Source organism: Epinephelus moara, chromosome 14, assembly GCF_006386435.1.
Source record: "Epinephelus moara isolate mb chromosome 14, YSFRI_EMoa_1.0, whole genome shotgun sequence".
NCBI classification, from domain to species: domain Eukaryota; kingdom Metazoa; phylum Chordata; class Actinopteri; order Perciformes; family Serranidae; genus Epinephelus; species Epinephelus moara.
This window is the reverse complement of record NC_065519.1, coordinates 18,053,466-18,057,970: the sequence shown is the minus strand read 5'-3', so window position 1 is coordinate 18,057,970 and position 4,505 is coordinate 18,053,466.

The window sequence follows — 4,505 nt, the reverse complement described above, 5'->3', positions numbered from 1 at the left end:
GTTCTCAGAGCGCAGTGTTCTGGTGGGATAATATGGCACTATGAGCTCTCTAAGATATGACGGAGCTTGACCATTTAGAGCTTTATAAGTTAACAGTAGGATTTTAAATTCAATTCTGGATTTTACAGGGAGCCAGTGCAGAGAAGCTAAAACAGGAGAAATATGATCTCGTTTCTTAGTTCCTGTTAGTACACGTGCTGCTGCATTCTGAATTAGCTGGAGAGTCATCATCATCATCAGCCTCATCCGCCTCATCAGCCACCAGTCTCAGAGTCATTAGCCCCCTCCACCACTACCAGTGTCCGAACCCCATGGGGGGATTTATCCTGCTGCTGCTCATGAAAAAATCTTCCTCTGGTTTCCAAGTGCCAAAGTCTTCTGTTAAATCTTAATCAGCTCAAATTATCTGTTTATCTGTTCACCCATATTCTGTATTAAACTTGACTTCACTCATCTGCCTTTCCTGATTGAAATATGACTGATGTGTTGCAGCACCAGCTTGACTCATGTCATTAGTGTCTCCTGTAGTAACCCCATTACCTGACTGCCCCACCCGCCTGCTCACCTGCTCTCTATTCCATCATCAACCTTGCAGTATATATACCGCCCTATTTCCACATGTTCCCTGTCAGATAGTCTTGTGTTTCCCACTAAGCCTGCATGGCTCTCTGCCTGGTTTCCTGACTTCACAATTTCACAGTGAGTAAAAACAAACTTTTGTCTTTATCTGGCTGGTTGTTTTTTTGGGTCCAAACCTATCTTTAGTGCATTATTACATGATGTAGTTTGAAAATTCGTTAATTGCAGCCACCTACTCTGAACCCTAAAGAGCATGTTCACAAAACTGACATAATATTCCAACCCTGTCTCCAGGAAATCATGTATACCACTATTTCTTACCAATTAAGTTTTCATGAGAAACACAATCACTGCATGATTTATGTTCCCTGGCAACCTTTTTTCCTAATGAAGGACGTGGTGCATTTCTGTAATTCGCACTTCATGTAGGGAGGTGGCTGGGGTGGGTTGTAGTTGCTACGTTCGGATGTTGTAGGAAAACACATTAAATATGCTGTCAGTATCATCATTTTGCCACTTGGCAGATATGTTAATTAACATTTCCTCATTACGGTGAACCCCAGTTCAGGTGGCATTATGTGGCATACAGAAGGTATGCTGTTGCAAATTAGCAGTATATAAATATGACATGTAGAAGACAGGGTTTGACTATTTGACTATTATATACTGTAGATAAGTTAATAGGCATTTTTCTTACAGAGCACATTTTGACTTGTTTCAGTATGAAAAGGTGTACATAATTAATAATTCCATTTAGCTGCTTTCATTTCAGGTTCCTTGTATCGTGCATGCTTGCTTACTGACGACAATCACATGCATGCTAATATTCCACTATGATTCCAGATTTGATACGTGTCATTTAAATGGCATATTCTGTTTGGATATTCAAAACCAAATGAAGCATTTTCTGATGAGCATATGTGGGATATGCCGATATTATTCAAGTTTTAGAAGCATTCTTTGGACATGTATAGAGCATATTTGGAATATCTTTTTACCGCAGTTTGGGACACATGGCCTCTTGCTTGTTTACATTCAGGTCTATGGATGCATTGTACACAAACCAACAAGCCAGTCTGCAGGGCTGTGGAGGTAGAGGTAGAGAGTAGCATGCCCACACAAAAGCCCAAATTTCTGGTAAGGATGAGAAACGCTACTTTTGAGATTGTGAAAGACTTGGATATCAACAGGTTTTTTTAGAGGCCTATGCGCAAATATTGCAACCCCAAACTTTTCAAGAGGTTGGTTAAAGGAATGAAAGAGGTAGGTTGTATATGCATGGTTGAACATGTCAGCCACTGGTGGAAAACTTTTAAAAAGATCCAATTTTGACACGAAGAAGCAAAATCGCAAGTAAACAGGAATATTAGTGGATTATTCATTTTCATTGGCCATGTGCAAAGCGGCATTTGGGACAGTGGTTAGCATTTTCGCCTCACAGCAAAAGGGGTCCCGGTTCAAACCCTTCTGTGCAGAGTTTGCATGTTGTCAGCGTGGGTTTTCTCCTGGTACTCCAGCTTCCTCCCACAGTCCAAAGACATGCAGTTTAATTGGTGACTCTAAATTGTCCGTAGGTGTGAATGTGAGTGTGAATGGTTGTCTGTCTCTATGTGTCAGCCCTGTGATAGTCTGGTGACCTGTCCATAGTGTCTTGCTTATTGTCGCCCCCCCCTACGGCTCCTAACAGGACAAGCAGTTACGGAAAATCAATGAATGAATGTTAAAAGCTTAGTAGGATCATTGTCTTTCTTGGAATGAATGAAAAAAACAGAGTATTTTGTGCATGTAAATGTAGTCACTCTCACTTGGAACACTTATAACAGCACCATTGTTAGTGTTATTAGTAACACCTACTACACACAGTATGACCTGGTTACATTCCAAATTCTACTAAATTTATAATTTTAACCCTCATAATTTCAGTATAATGTGATTTAATGCAAGACTATAGGATGACGCAAAGATTATTCATTGCCTGGAGTTTAAGGCTCTGCACACTGATACAGGTGTTTCCAGTTAACCTGGATAATTACAGCTCTGCTCAGGGTAAAGTTGAACAAGGCTTTGTAGGCGGGGAACTACATAAGTTCACCAGTCTCAACATATTTGTGGAAATAATAAGAGTTTTGGTTACCCTGCATTAACAGGTGCAACTATCAGTAAGGTAACGAGGTATCAGTAAAGCACATGTTGTACACAACACTTGTCCTGTGAGGAGGTCTGATCAGGCACCTAAGTAAAAACACCTGTGTGAACACCTAACTATCACCCACAGTGGGTGGAGTTCCAGGTGTACATGTTGACAGGAGCTTATCACATTGTCCAGCTGTCACTCTGTGTGTGTGTGTGTGTGTGTGTGTGTGTGTGTGTGTGCGTGCGCGCTGTTTGCTGCAATTTGTCTTGACAGCTGCTGTGCGATTTTATTTGGGTTGAAATATTAATGTTATATACTGTAAATCCATGTTTTCACCTATGCCATAAAACTAACTCTGGATGGACATTGTTGCACTGTTATGGTCTCTGTAATTTTGTTTCACCTCCAGCTTTTCTGAGATGACATTTTCTTGTAAGTGACTCGGGCAACAATGCCTACATTGTTGGCATTTTCAAACATTCCTCATACTGGTGACATCGTTCCTCATCGTCTGGCCCTGCCTCTGGACCGCCACATTTTAAAGAGAGCACTCGACTGTGACACAAGTGGTTGTCAGAGCAGAGCAAACATTTCTCAGGGTAGTGGACGTGTTTTGATTTAGATTTGAGGTTGGGGGTATTGCATGTTTGGGAGCGCTGATTCTTTGCATTTTCATCTCAGTGTCCAACTTTGCCAAACAATGTCCACGTATGGATAACGAACTGTTTTTACCCAACAATTTTGTCTCATTTATTCTCGTCAGTTCTTCACTTACCCCTGGGCTGTGTAAAGAACAGCCCAGGGGTAACGCATCCCTTTCACACACATTTTTACCCCAGGGTAAACCTAAGCCTGGGGCTATTCGATTCACATTGCACTTCTACTCGACCTTGGATGAATGTCTGTTGAAACACGTGACTGATGTTTACCTTCTAGAACAGTGTGTGACTACTAACAGCAAGCAGCGATGTTGCCATCAGCAGGGCTTTATGAGAGAGTAGTGCTGAAACATCAAGAAGAGAGAACAGCGGAGAAAGGAAAGACTGGAAAAAGAGATGTCTATTGTTTTACCTTTTTCAGCAAACAGAGGAGATGTTGTTTTAGTGCCCAGTGCCAGCCTTACACCAGACAATGTTTCAGGCAATTTCACCACCAAGTTTTTAGTCTTGGCTCATGCAAATACTGAATTCAATGAGGTGAAAATCATCAACAATCAATAGCTGCACATTCTCTCCAGCACCAAGAAGCAGCAATTTGGATAGACAACAAACATGGAGGAGACTCAGGTGGCAAAAATTTGAATAAGTCTCAGTTCTCTTGGAGGAAAAAGAGAAAAAACTGGTGGGGTTGTGGAGTGAACAAGAGCCCATGTTTAAATCAGTGTGTATCTGATCGATCATCCAGCACTTATTTTAGTGAGAAATCTTAACTTCTGAAATAGTTTGCCTCTCATTCCCCAGATCTCCTTCCACTAAAATAGCGCAGCTAACCAATAGAGCTACGAAAGCTATCCAAATGTATATTTTGTTAATAAATACAGGTTATCTTTATGGATTATATTGATGCTGAATGGACAAGAATACTGACGCATATCGTTAGCCTCATAGCATAATTGCCTAAGTCATATTTTGGCCAAATTGAGATATCTGCCTAACTCTACTCTCCTAAGGCTGCTGAGTCACTGTGCCTCACTGGCTATATCCACAGCCAATCAGAGTGCTTGTTACATTCCATAATCACTATCTGCCTAAGTCATCGATTTGACTTAGGCATTTTTGACGCTAAATACAAG